Here is a 16204-nt window from a genome sequence, read left to right as displayed (position 1 = left end):
AGACCTAAGGAGACCCTCCATGGGTTTCTGCCTGCACATTCTCTGAAGCTTCCTTAGTATTTTACTTTCCTTGAGGCCTGGGTGTTCAACTTTTTTTTTTTTTAATTCTCTGTCTTATCTTGTGAAGCCAGTCAGTTCTATTTTTCTTTCCCCCTTATGTTACCCCTAGTGGAAATTTTCTGTTGCTTTCAACGAAGAACGTAAACTGATATAAAAATTTTTTTAGATTGTGTTTTCAGGGTTTATTTATTATTTATTTATATTAACTTTGGAACAAGATCATTGGGCCCAGTAGTTGTAAAGCTTATCTAAAAATCCATGCAACATATATATAAAATTGGTCTTTTAAAAAAACCCATCCAGTTTGCAACTTGACCATCTCTTTGATGATTGTACTTGGTACAGGAACATTTCATTTTATTGTCTTGTAGTGTACTGGGTGAATTATGTTTTTAAATTGCTAGATTGGGCTTTTCTGAATGATTTAGTTACCACTTTACATGGTTTGGGATTATCTGCTTTATTCCTTAAACCTGTAAGTGTTGTCCATTATGAATATTTGGAGTAATCTCAGCAGGATACTCATTGTCTTTTCTGAACTTGAAAAGACTTTGATTTCATGAAGTCTCCAGTGATTTCACAAAAGATTCGTATTTGTCAAAGAAAATTCTGGTAATTTACTTTTCAGGGAAAATGTTGAAAAGAATTACTTTTTAATAAAATATAACCAATTTTTCCATTTAATTACACAGAGATTAATTAAATGAGTGAAATCTGCTTTTATCTCATTATAAAATTACAGTTTTCAGCATTAACTCTAAAAAGTAATATCGAGTAGTCAGACCTAGTGATCATGTTTGGCAATTTGATGATGTTGCTGTGAGGTTACATAAAGGCCTAATTGATTAGGTCTATAATCATAAGAAACTGACTTTCTATGGAAATAAAATTTAAAAATATATTTTCATATAGTAAGTCCTAATCAGAAGGAATACTTATTTTTTTTTCAAAACAAGAATTATCTTAAAAGAAAATGCAAAGCAGACTATATGAATTTGCTTGTTTTCTCATTGCAGCTGTTACTCAGATCTTAAAATTCAGAATCTACATGCACATATACATGTGGAAAACAAATCTGTGCTGAACCCAAGTTATCTTTATACAGTGTATTTCATTTTATAAAATCAATAGCTAGTAGAGTCAGCTACTTATTTGAATTAATATAGAAGCCAGTTATATATTATTACATGAGAAACCAACAACATCCACAGTGGAATGCTGAGAAATTAGTCACATTTAGATGTAAGTCTTATGTGCATTTACTCAGTCTTCTGAATCCTCTCTTCCTCAAGAAATATTACACAGACACACATACACAGAGCACTTTTCCTGAAGCCTTAGAAGTCTGTGGCTTTCTTTCCCCATCTTCCCTTACAGAATTACAAGACCATTGATGGTGCCCTCAGTGTCTACAGGGCTCCATTTCCTTGGAGAATGCATGGATACTAGATATATTTCCTCTGGCAGACCCTAAGGCAACCACTGTAAAATTATGCATGCCCATGAAATGCTCAATTCAGCTTTAAACTTGTAGGATCTTTTCAAGCCCTCTGAGCGCTAACATTTTATTTTATCATTCTGTGATCTAGGTACAAGGAAATGTTTAAGCACCTTCATTGCCAAGGAAGAGCCACGGGAGCTATGATTCTATCAACCCAACAAAGGCTAACTCATAGCAAGATATTTGATAATTAGCAGAACTGTGGCTCAGACAGGAGTGGAGACAGCTATGCCTGGAATGGCTAGAGCTCCTGGTCAATGTGTTTCTGAAAAGGCGGTTACAATAGGATACGGGCTGAGAGGCAGGTAGCGTCAGCAAAGTCTGCAGGTTGCATCCAGGTATTTGATCCTAGGCATGTCTGCTTTGGATTTTGATCCAAGGATGGTCTTAGAAAGGATCCGGGATGTATGACTGGGAGGGACAGAATAATCACTTAATTTCAGAATTTGGGTATGAAGGTGAAGCAAGACCAACTATTCTGTTAGCTCAGATTCCTTGGAATGTTCCCTGGCCAGTGTTAAATGTAAATGTTGGTGTTAAGTGGTTCCAGCTTAAAGGTTAAAAGGAAAGGTGGGAAGAGTTCTAGCAGATCCTGATAATACTGTTTTCAGCTGAACTCTGTTAGTGATATTCTAGCTGTTAAGTTCAGAAAAAAATAAACCATTGAATGGATCTGCAGTTGAGGTATTTTAGAAGCTCTTCTACAGTGATTTTTATGAACTTTCTCCTAATTGAATCATTTGGTTAATAGTCTCAAATTATTATTTCCTGAAGTGGGTCTCATCATGTATAATCCACTGCTTATGTGAATATGCACTTATCTGTAAACTTTCAATGGAATTTACATAACTAAGACATTCCATTGTATTAAAATATGGCATGGAAAATGAATTTTATGACTTATTACATAATGTCCCGATACCCACACTTATCCGCGTTTCCTCTTCTCCCATCTTTGTATTGTCACTGGGCTGGATAGTAGCAGAAGGAGGTATGTTTTATTCTAATTTCAGCTTAATTTTAAAGATTCATATATAACAATGCAATTTAGTGCCAAATTGTAGTGTCCTCTACATGCACTGGATTGTCTAAGGAGCTGTGGAAAAACCCACATTGTGGGAAGACTTGATCCCTGCCTTCAAGGTGTGTACAGTCCTGTTAAGGAAATAAAACTTGTGACCATGAAGCAATTAAATAACAATACCAAGACAGTTTATAATAAAGTGCTAAATTAAATATCATCAAGTACCATAATTATATGGTTCAAACTCTAACTCTTATGGGCAGAACTAGCCTGAGTTAATTGATCATTTTGAATAATTCAGCAAGAGTAGAGGAATATAATTTATCTTTGTCTTAATTTTCCCAGTTAGGTCACCCAACCCTTTTTATAACTTAATCACATTCCCAGGCGTATGGCATTATTAATCCTCATTTCCTCTGGTTTGCCTGCAGCTACATCTCTGTCTCAGTAGCCTTATGTTTTCACTGAAGTATCATACCCAGGTTAACCAGAGGTCAGACTAGAACTAATCACCACCATCCAGAAAGTATTTTGACCACAATAACAAGTAGTCAAGACTCTGAGGGTACAGAGCCCGGCTGAATGAATTTTAGAAAGTGAACTATATTCATAATCTTAACCGGGTTGGAAATGAAATTATTCCAAATCCTATAAAAAGGTGCAAGCATTTCTGTGTGTAACTAATGACAAAGGGAAAAAACTAAACAAACTTAGGACAGGGTTTGAGTCAGTCCTCACTGGGACAAATAACCTATGTATATACACTAAGAGACCCCATGAAAGTCCTTTTACTGCATCGTATAAGGCAGCAAAACAGTTGATGCTTGCTGGAATGGAATATTTGTGGACTAAAAAAATAATTAATTGATGTATTTTATAATTAGTTACAAGAAAAACTATTAAAACGAAAGCACGTGTTAGTGATTAAAGAGATAGTTATTTGAATGTTTTACTTTCAGGCAAACCACAGTCTCTGGAGAAGCGAGGTAAAGGAAGTCTGTATTTTTATTTAACAGAATATTTCCATATTAGACCTTAAAACGTCAAAGGAGATTTATTTAATGACCCACCGTTAGAGCTGTCTCTAGCTCACATTATAAACAAGGCTGGTTCGCCTTTTCCCACTCCTGTCCTCACCTGTGCCTCTGTTGCTGGTTCTCAGTTTCTCTTTGCACTGCCCTCCACGAGGGGCCCCTGGCTCCCCACCAAACACTCCCATTCCACTTGGCCTTGACTGAAAAGTCTTGTGCTCTGAAACTGTCTCACCTCCTTTCCCATCCCAGCTCTCTCTGTACACATTATCAGAACCTTATTCTCATCCAGATATTTTGATAACCAACTCCACATTCATGTTAAGTGGTTTTTAAAGAGTCCCCTCTGTTGAAAATTAACCTTAATGGTGGAAATGTCAGAGAAGTCAGGATCTTTTAGGACAGGTGGAACTTTTTGCTTAAATACCTAGAGTAGAGGTCTGCATTCTCTGAGTGTACATCTGGGGAAGCCTGATTAACCTTTTAAGCAAATTACAGCACTGATGAAAAATCATGTTGTGAGGTCTAAAGGGTTAGCTAAAATCGCCTCTGACTTCATCGCCCATATTTTCATGCTCTGTTACCTGAAAGAAGATAATATCCACATGTTGCCGATATTGGTATATTGAAATAAGGAGCTAGTTGGTGTTTGTCCCTGAGAAGAAATGAGATAATGTCTTTGTTTGGCTTCTGGTTAGTACTGCTTTTGAACATTTCAAGAGCTCCACATGTATGTACCTAAATCCCGAGTGAGCCGGAGCGGCCAGTTAGGAGGGAATGGTACCGGACAGCAGTAGCATCTTTCACGTTTTCAGCAGCAACGCAGATAAAAAGACCACAGCTTTGGGGGCTGTGCTTCTATTTATCTAATGAGTTCATCACTGCCACCCATTCTTAGTTTTCAGTGGCGTATTCTTCTAATCAATAGAAAATGTCCATTTAGTCCAGGCTGAGGAGCTTTGTTTCTATGCAGTTGAGAAAGGGCATAATCACACATCATGTGAGAGCTAGGGATGGACGGGTACACATGTGAATATGGTGCTGACTCTGGAAAATTCTTTAGGATCCCTTCCTGACACAGCAAAGGCCAACCCTTTCTGCATTTCCCTTGTCAGGTGCTGAAGCCAGCTTTCCATTATTCAGAGGCTGAGGCCTCTGAGGTGTCCTCATTCTGTTTCTTCTCCCTTCAGATGTTTAGCTTTTGATCATTTGCCTGTTTCACAGCACCTCCACTGGAGGGTGGGGTACAGAGAAGAAACAAAGGCACATTTCAAACTAATCATCAATTGTATGGTGTGAAGGACACGGCAGGTGTGCTGCCTTCACTGTCAGTACTGTGGCTCTTTTTTATACTCTCCTCCCCCAAGCCAACTCCCACATCCTTCCTTCCTTTATGGAACTGTTTCCACAGACTCTCAGGCAGGCTTCAGGTCTAAAGAGGAAACATCTTTACAAAAAGTACTGAGCATGTTCTTTAGGTAAATTCATTGAATACAAATTGGTGTCCAGTATGCATTGTCGGCAATTAAAATGTGTGTGCCCTCAACCAACATTTGACCTCTGTTGGCCTCAGTTGCCTTATCTGCCAAACCCTGGAGAGTACTTGTGTGATACCTGGACACGTTAATATTTCAGTTCCGCCTGTGTTTACTGAGCACCTACTATGTGCGGTGTCAGGAAATATATTAATCTGAATTTTGGTATTTCCCATCCCTCCATTTACTTCTTCTTTGCTCTAATTTGCTTAATTTTAATGTCAAAAGTAACATTTGTACCAATAAAATATGAAAAGAAGACTTTCATAACCTTCCTTACCCTTGACCCCTCCCCATCTCGATCCTTCCTGAAGTTATTGAACTTAATACTGTGGTATATTCTCTATTATGTTTCTTCATGTTCATACAAAATATACAAACATATACACATGATCAGAAAACATAGAAATATACTTTACTTTTCACCTCTTTTTAGGATTCTGCTCAAATATCTCTTTTTCCCCTGAGAGATATGTCCTAATCACCCTATTTAAAATTAGGATTCCTCCAACCACCATTGCCTCCTAAGGTGCTCCCAATGTGTAACCACACTGCTTGATTTTTTTTTCCCTCCAGCATTTATCATCATCAGACATACTATATGTTTTGTTTTTTTGTGGGCCCCTCTCCACTAGAATGTAAGCTTCTTGAGGGTCACATTTTGTGTCTGTTTTTATTACCACTGTAATTCAGTGCTATAATAGTGTCTGGCCGTCAGTGCTCCAAAATTATTTGTAGAACAATTATTTGGTTATTTTCTTTTGTTTTTAATTTTTTTTCTTTTGGGGAGGGAAGTAATTAGGTTTATTTATTACTTATTTATTTTTTAGTGGAGGGACTGGGGATTGAACCCAGGACCTTGTGCATGCTGAGCAGACACTCTACCATTGAGCTATAACCTTTACACTCTATTTTGGTTTTTAAATAGTGAAATGATACTGAGAAAATAAGTCTATAGTTTGCTTTTCATACTGAACAACCCAAGCAAAGACAATAGATACATATCTAACTCATTAAAAAAAATTAGTATATCATGTTCCACAGTATGGATTATGTATTTAACCATCCTCATCTTGATGGACATCCAGTAGTTCCTTTTTTTCCCACTGGGAAACAATATAATACACTTTCAATATAATCCTTGTGTGTTGCTGCTTTTATTTCTAAATCATGATAATAATAGCTGTTTTTGACTGCTTTTAGGTCAGAACTTTTCTAAGCATGTTATGTTTATTTCCCACAGTCCTATACAGTAGGTTTAGTTTTTATCCCAATATAGTGGGATACAGCGGAGGGAACTGAGGTCCAGGGAGTTTAAATAACTTGCCCAAAGTCACACTTCTGCTACAAGGCTGAGCCACGATTCAAACACCAGCAGTCAGTATCCAGAGCCTGCTCTCCTAACCATTATGCTGATTACAAAAGTGGGATTTGCTTGTCAAAAGCAGTACATGTTTTAAATGTAACAGTTACTCCAATTAATTTCCAAACAGGTTTTAGAGTTCAGACTATCACAAGCAGTGACTGAGTGGTCCCTCATCCTCATCAGGGAATTTTTGATGTTTTCAAATGTCATTTGATTGATTTAAAAATTTTCATGGAAGAAGTAGGTTAAAAAAAGCTGTTTTTGGAAACAGCTTCTAGTAAGGATTAGTTCTGTGACTGGGAATGAATACTGGTGGTTAGATTGCTTCACCAGTAGAAAATGCCTATAACTAATGCCTTCAATGCAATGGAGTGAAGGGTAATTCTTGGTTTCACAGTCATGTACTTTTAATTTACTATTAAGAACACAGGGAGAACACCTATTCCTAGCAATGGAGCTGTTTCTAATTACTACTGCCCTTTCCCTTATGTAGGCTAGGATGAACCAAACTTTGAATGTCAGGTGCCTTGTTAAAGAGAAAGGAAGCTGAACACAAGACAGTGAAGTCATAATACCAAGTACGCTGGGCTATTTGTATGTTGGTGCTGGGCTAGGGATTCGCCTTGTCCACCATCAAGAGGTTGCCAAGAACACAATTGTGGCTAAGTTTATTCTGACTGGAATGAAATTCACTGTATTCAGGCATGAGGAGAACATTATCCTTTGTCTATATAATAAACAATGGGCTATAAATGAGGAATGAGATAGATCTTATTAATTTGTAAAATTACCAACCTATGTGAGTAATTTCTGTCCTTAGAGTGACTATATAATTTATGGTTTGAACTGTGACACTTTTGAGAGTGGAAGGAGCACTACCAATAATTATGCTTTGGGAACAGGTGTGCCAGGCAAGCTGAGATGTGTGATCACTCTACATATCCAAGACCTTCATTTTCTACTTCTCCCATATACATACTTCCAAGTCTGGAAGTGTTAAAAAAAAATTGAGTAAGTGCTGCACAGTAATATTTTTCATCTTGTTTAGTTCTTTATAGCTATCATGCTCTGCCCCTCTTTCCATCTCTCATTTGCTTTTTTCTCCATTTTTCACATTGCTATATTTCTTCATCTTCAAAATACAGTATTTCTGTTTCTAATTGTTAAGATTATAAATAGGAGAAAAAGAAAACCTGAAATCCACTGCAAATTTCCCGGGTTCTAGTATGGGTACACAATGGAGCAATGATCCTGTCCTCTTAGTTTTGACCGTATACTTGCCCTTTGGTACTGTTCCATTAGCTTCAGTTTGTGTTCTTAAAATCCATTGTGTGGGTTATTTTTAAGATAGGAACTCTTGAAATTCATGAAAAGAAATATATCTGAATATTCTAAAGACAGAGAGATAGAGAGAGACCAAGAAGGGGAGAGGGCAAAAGGCAGAGGCTGGGCTAGATAGTACAAGGAAGAAAGAATGGGAATGCTACCCTGATGTAAATGATCAAATCCTTCAACTGCAGTGAGTGTCAGTTCTCTACACATACATTGTTACTGCCTGACCACGTTAAACTAGACCTTAATGAATTTGCCTGTTAGTCTAAAGAGAGCCAATATTTGTTTTCTGAAGCAATTATTTGACTGACCTACCAACTGTGAAAATGCTTCTTCAAGTTAAGGATGGGGATAGGGAAGAAGAGGCAAGTTGTGTACATGACAGCCAGTGATTGACCTTCATCATCAAGGCTCATTTCATGAAGAGTGAGTAGAAGGGAGGATTATTATTATGATCACTTTGTTCTATCTTGTAATTATAAAATGATCAGCACTTTAATGCTCAGTGCATAGCTCTCAGCAAAACTGGAAAATGCACTTGCCCTGCATTCTTCGAGCAATACTTTGGGTTTTTTCTGATGTTGCGGAAAGCTGATTTTCTGTGTTATTGCTTTTAACATAAATTAAGAACATCTCTGGATATTTTTCAAAACTGTACACAAATAAATCATCTATATTAGTTTATCTACCAAGTCCAGGGCCTGATTTTAGGGGTAGAGGGATTTGTTGTACTATTTATTCTTATTCTGGTGAATAAATGAACATACAGATTTAAAGGTATTGGGAGAGGGAAGGAGACTCTGGAGGATGTGTCAGGAGACCACTATTCTAGGATAGATAGATGTAGAACTCAAACCAGCACATGGTAGGTACTTATTGAATATTTGTTGAATGAATAATTTCCAAAGCCTGCCTGAAATACCTGAGTGACAAGTGGCAACACATATAGCCTCTCTGGTTTTCAGTAACCTCCTTTGTAAGATGGAGGATAATGATCTGTATGGATTGTTTCATCTCTAAAATTCTGTGATTCATATTGATAATTAATAACAATGAAAATAGAAATAGGAATTGGCTCCAAAAGCCCACAGATACCCAGGCAAACTATAGAGAGGTATTAGAACTCTATCTGATGAGACACAGCCAGCCCTTGAGAAATAAATCATTTGTTCTGGTTGTAAGGGGAAAAACTCATTGGGCATACATGGTGCACATAAAATTTAAAAATCTCATTAATAGGAACATCTAACAATGCAAAGTAGTACCCATCTTCATGAAATGCTTATCTGTGGCAATATGGTTATTTGCAATTAAAAGGTAATTTTCTTTTTCATAAGTTTTGCCTGAGGTTCCAGAGTCTAACTCTTTTAGGATGTGTGTTAATTTTAATAATTTACACTCTGACTTCTTAATGTTTAGAATACTTCTTGGCTTCTTCATCTCATTTCAAAATGCATTCTTCCTTTAGATTATGTGTATAGCATACCATATTTATTTATTCACCAAGTATGGCATTCATAGTAAAGGAACACTCCAGGAGGGAGCAGTCAGTGGTTTTAAAACTATCCCTAATTCTGTTTTGTGTGTCTCTGTTTTGTTTTACTTCTTGTTTTTTCATCATCTAGTTACATCAGCTCATCTAGGCTTAGTACAGGACCAGCGGCTGACACTGCCATGCTGAATGCTAGGGAACACTTACTAGATACTACTTCCTGGGGTATTATCTAGGTATTAACAAAATGTTTTTTTCTCCCTCAGATCAATCACAGGAAAAAAAAAAGATGTTCTAAAATGTAACATTATTTGGAAATTAGGGGAAACATAAAAATCTAAAAACTGAAATTATGGAAATCAGTGAAATCTTGAGCACAGTTTATTACTGAATATGATTAAGTATCCATCCCAGTTTGCCTGTTTCTGGAAGTCACTGGAGACATCCCGTTTCAATGATTGTCATTAAAATAAGGTAATTAATTCTCTGCTCATTTACAGAAAAGAGAAGATTGACATACCCTAAGTCCTGAACCTGGGGACAGGTGTCTAGTTCCTCTCATTTCTTCAAGTGACCCCTGCTCTAGGGGTTGACAGCCCTACAGAATTCTGATTTCTCCAATTTTACAATAATAAAATTATTTTATAACTCTAGTAATGATGAGGATGTCAACAATAGTATGAGACCGTTGATCTTTCACATACGGTTGATCTCTCACATATGATTGATCCCACACACAGCTACATATTTCCCTTTATAAATCACTGCGAATCAACTTCCTCCATATTTTAATGCACAGGCTGCTATTTGGTTTTAAATAGCTTTACCTCATCAAGCAGAGCAGGCAGTTAGGTGGCAATCTTTATGAGAGCAGAGACCATATCTGTCGTTTTTATCCATAGTACTTGGCACAGTGCCTAGCACAGAATCATGTGTCCAAAAGATATTTGTTGAACAAATAAAATACGTACATGCACGTGTGTATACACAGACACACAGACACAGGAAACACAGTCTACTTGTTTATAGCCTAAAAGAAATTAAAGCAAGTTTTAACAAATGTCTGCAGTTCCTTAAATATATAGAACTCAGAGAGTGAGGTCTAAATGAATTTAAGGAAACCTATTTTTCTCTTTTTCATTGTTTCGCTGCTGGAAATGTTGAGTTAGCCAGATCTAGCTTTGAACCTTGAGTATTAAACTGACTACATAAATATGTATCTTCCTAGTTTTCTCCTCTTTAACATAAGAATAATAATGCTTACCTCTTAAGGTTGTCGTATGGGTTAAATATACTTATACACCTGATACATTTTGTGTCTTGATACATAGTCATTATTCAATTATTATAGAGCTTGCATGAGAATTAGAGTTGGAGTCAATGGGGGGGAAGTTCCAGATGTTGGCATTAAGTGAGTGTCAGATATGATGATTATAGGAGGTGGAATGGAAAAGGCTGGAGGTAGAGATTTCTTTAGAAACAGGATATGGTTAAATAAAATCTCCTCTGTTGAAGGGCTTCTCAAATATCTTTGCAAATTTGCATTGAGTTGCTACATAATGTTTTCTCCCCTCAACTCTGCTTTGGCTTGATAGCCAAATGACTGATTGATATCAGTTATTCCACTTTGTGTTAGACTTATCTTGTCCCACAAGCCATAAATGACTAGGGGAATTCTGGGTGATTTGCTTTTCCTTTTAGAATTTTACAGTCTTTTTTCCACTCAAATCTTTATGCACGTCTCTTGTCTGCATCTATAAAGTAACAGCTGGGTTGGACTAAAAGCGGAAGTACAGTGCACTTATGACCTAATACTTGTAGCCAATCCATATGGCAAAACTACCTGGCATTTAGTGAGGCGTGGTAGTATCGCTACTCTGATGTGATCACACATTCCTGCTAATTTTTTTGTTTAATTCTTTTTGGTGATAAGCTACATTGGTGAGCTTATCGAGCTATAGTTTAAATCCATGTATTTCTTAAAATGTTGCCTTTTGCACAACTATTACCTTAAGATTGTGGCAGGGAGATTTTCACATATTATGTAGCTTCCCTCAAACTTATGAATAATAAACTTACTCTCTCACAATGTCTATACAGTGATGCTATAATTGAAAACTACCCAGGTTCATTTGAAGATCTTGTGGCCGAAGAATCCCTACCTGGATGTGCTTGAAACCAAAACAGACTCTGCAGGCCGGCTCATCCTGACTCTCTGTGCAGTTCAGGGTGACCTGCATTCTGTCTTCAGCTCCTGTTGTGTTGATCCAGGCTGTGCCTCTTGGAAGCTGAAGACATTTATGAGGCATGGAAAGCATAGTTCTTATGCTTGGCCACTAATAATCAACACAGAGAGCCACGCTATCAGTAAACCCTGAGTGACCTGAATCTATCATAAAGACTGCCTGAGGCCAGCATCACAGGTCACTTTATACACAGCACAATGCATTCTACTGACCATGTTTGGCTAAACTGGCTGCCTCAGGGGACTATCCTGTTTCCATTAAAACACTTGTATTAGGAAATTACCTGAAACCTAAGAAGCTATTTTCTTTACTATTAGAATATAAATAACAAGTGGACCCTGGTGATTATTTTATTGCTTTCACATTCTCCATCAATCCCTTCGGGCCAGTCAGTGGCAGATCTGGGGTAGGTTTTTGCTCTGCATGCATTGCCTACTTTCAGGGTCACAAACCTGTCCTCTCGGTATCATAGGGGCTCTTTAGTGACCCATGTTTCACTGTGTTTGCTCTACAGCAGATGTCTGACTCTTTAAAGTTTCCCCTGAGCAAGATATTCTGTCTTTCCAAATACATCACAAGGAGGTACAAGAATTTCACATTTTCTTGCCTTCCACTCCAGGGATCAGTGATGGATGGTCACTGCAGTTCTTTTTTTTTTTTTCCCCTCTGATTTCCCCACTTTTGTTTGTTAATCCTACATACTTCATCACTTACTTTGTTCCCAAATTGTATCTCCCTGGTATTGTAAATGCTTAACCCATAATGGAACTACTTTTCATCTCTCCTTCACTTTCTTTCTCACATTTTCACTTTGGAAGGAATCCATCAATATTGACTCTTGAATCATGAAAATGATCCTACAGTCACTGAATTATAGCGTCATAGAATGTTGGAGCTGGAAGGGAGCAAAGTTATATTTCTCTTGCATCCAGTACTTCCAATAGAGCATGTCCTGGCTCATTGTAGCTGCATGAAAATTTCCCCCATGCAGCTTCTATATGTCGTAAAGCATGTCACATGCTCTTGATGTTTAGGGTTTTAATGCAGAACTCCAAACATCCATTAAATTGAGGCCATTCAATCTCTAAGACTATGCTGCTGCTATTTTAGCAGCTTGAAATGGTGCAGGGGGCACTTCCAAATAATGAGCATTTGCCACTTGAAGGCTTAGAAAATGTGATTTGAAGGACACAGAGGTGGTCCAAATCAAAACATGTTCTTCATCTACTGGGCAGAGACCTCTTTGTGAGGAAGAGGATATTGTCCCTTATGCATATATTTGAGACATATTAAACTGTTATCTCACATCCTGGCGTCTTGGTATAAATTGGTTCAGATCCTCCAATTTCTTTCCCCTATTGTTTCACTTAGAAGGAGAAAGTTCCTAGAGCTTAATAATGAAAAGCAAGATTTGATGTGGGTTCTAGAAACAAGGATGAGGAAATTAACTTTTGACCGAAGAGCCTGGTAATGGAGACCAGTGTTAATAAGAAAGGCACTAAAACCATAGTACACAGAATTTAATTGTTCTCAGTAACAACTCCCAACTGCTCGAGTTTCTCTACCATGAGATTGGGAAGAGGATCTTCAGTGTTCTCCAACAGCATGGCAGCAGAAAGGACTGTTATCAGTATGGGTGATGTCAAGAAGTGATCTCAACCACTAACCATGTGCTAAGACTGCCAACCTACTTAGACGCTTTTTTACGCTGTTGTAATACCATTGTTATATTTTTACATTTACATAGCCCTTTCACCTGAGGGAATTATACCTTTCAAGTACTGACTTGGTGCAGTCCTAGCTCTGTTTACTACTTATCCAGACAATACACATGTAGTTGGTTTAATTTTTTCCCACAAACACATCATTTGATTTCTTCAGTCATTTTGTGCTATCCTCTGTACTTCCCCCAATTTCTCAACGTATTTCAAGTGACGAGAGGCCTCGCGCTGTAGGTTAGCCTAACCAGAATCAAGGAGGGTGGGAATCATTTCTCTGTGTTTTCTTCTGCCCCAACATAATGGATCATTGCATTCAGTTCAAAATAGCATCAGCCCTTTTGGCAGCCGTATCCTATTGCAAGCTGATATCTCATTTGTCCTCTATTATTAGCTCTAGGTCTCCATCAGGGTTACTACTCTCCAGGTTTCTCCTGTCCATTGAATTATTGTGTTCAAGATGTATTGGTTTTCATTTTTCTAAGCTGAGTCTCATTTTGTTATCTTTGAGTCATATCCCTACCCTCCCTAGGTCCATTTATATAACATTTTAGGAACTTCAGTGGTGCCTGCCATACATCTTAACTTATTATCACCTGCAAGTCCCATTAATGAGCTATTTCTACTTTTTTCTTACCCAGGAGATCATTAGCATAATGAAAATAACCCTTCTTCCAGGTCATTTTTAAAGAGATTTATTAGGACCTGAGCTAAGAATACCCCAACAAGAAAAATACTATTTAGCACTATTTTCATACATAACAAGGATGTTCTTTCTACTCCTTTTCATTTTGAGTTATGTGAATTAATTGCAATTATTTTCTTAATGGAGATTCTTGAGAGTTTGCTAATATGTATTTTCATGGAGACTATATTTTACCTATGCATGATTTGGACTTGTTAAAATAAAAATCACTGTTCAAATTGTTTAATGTCGTTATCTCTGTTACTTGGAGGCCATCTGGATTCCTAAAGGATTGTTTAGCTTCTCTTTCCTCCATATGCCACATAAGTAATCACATCACCTTCTCCTCTTATAGGAGGACTGGTGATGTACACAGAGCTTATCAGAAATATTTCCCTTCTGTTAAGTTGGAAGAGCCAAAGACTTCCTAATTGGGTGTGCTTATGTAGGATGACTTTTGGAGAGTCTAGACTTGGGGAATTGAAAAAGGATGTTGACTCGCCATAAGAATTCCAGGGTTCTCTCCTACACTGCTGGTGGGAATGCAGTTTGGTGCAGCCACTATGGAAAACAGTGTGGAGATTCCTCAAAAGACTAGGAATAGACTTACCATATGACCCAGGAATCCCACTCCTGGGCTTAAATCCAGAAGGAACCCTACTTCAGGATGATACCTGCACTCCAATGTTCATAGCAGCACTATTTACAATAGTCAAAACATGGAAACAGCCTAAATGTCCATCAACAAGTGACTGGATAAAGAAGATGTGGTATATTTATACAATGGAATACTACTCAGCCATAAAAACTGACAACATAACGCCATTTGCAGCAACATGGATGCTCCTGGAGAATGTCATTCTAAGTGAAGTAAGCCAGAAAGAGAAAGAAAAATACCATATGAGATTGCTCATATGTGGAATCTAAAAAACAAAAACAAAAACAGAAACAAAGCATAAATACAAAACAGAAATAGACTCATAGACATAGAATACAAACTTGTGGTTGCCAAGGGGGCGGAGGGTGGGAAGGGATAGATGGGATTTCAAAATTGTAGAATAGATGAACAAGATTATACTGTATAGCACAGGGAAATATACACAAAATCTTATGGTAGCTCACAGAGAAAAAAATGTGACAATGAATGTATATATGTTCATGTATAACTGAAAAATTGTGATGAACACTGGAATTTGACACAACATTGTAAAATGATTATAAATCAATAAAAAATGTTTAAAAAAAAAGAATTCCAGGGTTCTAAGCTTTACTGAGCAGTGAAGACAATTATTCTGATAGAGTCTTGGTTCTCTATTTGCAGAGTATTATCTGTAGGCTATGTGGCAGATATACACTACTATTTTAAATATATATGTAGAAGTTATGGTTAGTAACAAAATATACATTTTTTTTTCCTAACATGAATACTGCTATCATATGAGTTTCCAGTGGTCATTATAACATTTAAAAAAAAAAGTTCTCATGTTGGAAAATGTTGGGTACACTGATCTGGAAAAAATATTTCAATGCAATGTCTCGTCTGTACAAGGAGTGTATTGGGAAGGACAGATTCTGGAATCCTTTTTTCTATCATAAGATCTATCTGCCGTGACTTGGATGTATTCTGTTGATTTCCCTCAATCTTTAGGATTAATGGCTTTGACCTCCACTGAAATATCTAGGGATCTTTGATATTTAGTTATAGCAATAACAAAGATAGTAGCAATAATTATTAAATCCTCTCTATGCTATAGGCATTATACCAGGCACATTCTTACACATTGCTGCTTTTAATCTACCACAACACTGAGATATGCTCTTCTCTCCAATTTACATTTCTGTAAATCTGGTCTTCTGAGAGCATGAGCAGATTACCAAAGTCACACAGGTTTTAACTGAATGACAAAGCCGGAAGGATCTGATTCTCTAATCCTTGTTCCACCCACAGTACCTTGCATGATTTCTGGTCATGAGGCATGTTCTACCCCACAATGCTCAAGACTCTGTGGGTCAAGAATTTGGATGGGTGGATGGGGCCTCACGAGGACCGCTTTTTTCTGCTTCATGATATCTGGGACTTAACTGGGAAGACGCAAAGCTGTGGGGACTCAATGGCTTGGAGTGACTCCATATCTGGAGACATCTTCACCTAGGTATATGGCCGCTGATGCTGGCTATTGACTGGTTCCTCAGCTGGGACAGTCATCCAAAGCG

The 16204-nt window shown here is 37.5% G+C and overlaps 1 protein-coding gene and 1 long non-coding RNA gene across 4 annotated transcripts in view; both read left to right on the top strand.

Annotated features, from left to right (window-relative positions):
• Positions 1-16204, top strand: part of LSAMP (limbic system associated membrane protein) — a 571849-nt gene that overhangs the window by 74490 nt on the left and 481155 nt on the right. The window lies entirely within an intron of this gene.
• LOC116666608 lies at positions 817-14407 on the top strand. Its single transcript, XR_004323550.1, has 3 exons — positions 817-1837; positions 10434-10436; positions 14398-14407. It is a non-coding gene; the product is annotated as an uncharacterized LOC116666608 (long non-coding RNA).

This window comes from Camelus ferus, chromosome 1 (assembly GCF_009834535.1).
Source record: "Camelus ferus isolate YT-003-E chromosome 1, BCGSAC_Cfer_1.0, whole genome shotgun sequence".
NCBI classification, from domain to species: Eukaryota; Metazoa; Chordata; class Mammalia; order Artiodactyla; family Camelidae; genus Camelus; species Camelus ferus.
Note: the sequence above shows the minus strand (reverse complement) of the source record. Positions and strands in the feature narration are given on the sequence as shown.